Source organism: Danio aesculapii, chromosome 8 (genome assembly GCF_903798145.1).
Source record: "Danio aesculapii chromosome 8, fDanAes4.1, whole genome shotgun sequence".
Classification (NCBI taxonomy): domain Eukaryota; kingdom Metazoa; phylum Chordata; class Actinopteri; order Cypriniformes; family Danionidae; genus Danio; species Danio aesculapii.
Window position 1 is genome coordinate 973718 of NC_079442.1, and position 264 is coordinate 973981.

Sequence of the window (264 nt, forward strand, 5' to 3'; positions counted from 1 at the left end):
ACTCCAGCATAGAGTCCAGCAGTATTAACTACAGTGAACTGATCAACTGTAATAAGTACTGTAGTATTAAATACAGTAAACTGTGGTGGTACACTGAACACTGATAGCAGTATAATATACCCTATAGTTGTAGAAAACTACAGTGTTGTCATTCATTTATATTTCTATAGTTGTTGTGTTACCATAGCAACTGTAGAATCACCACAACAGATTAATTACTATAGTTGTTGTGTTACCATAGCAACCATAGAATCACCACAACAG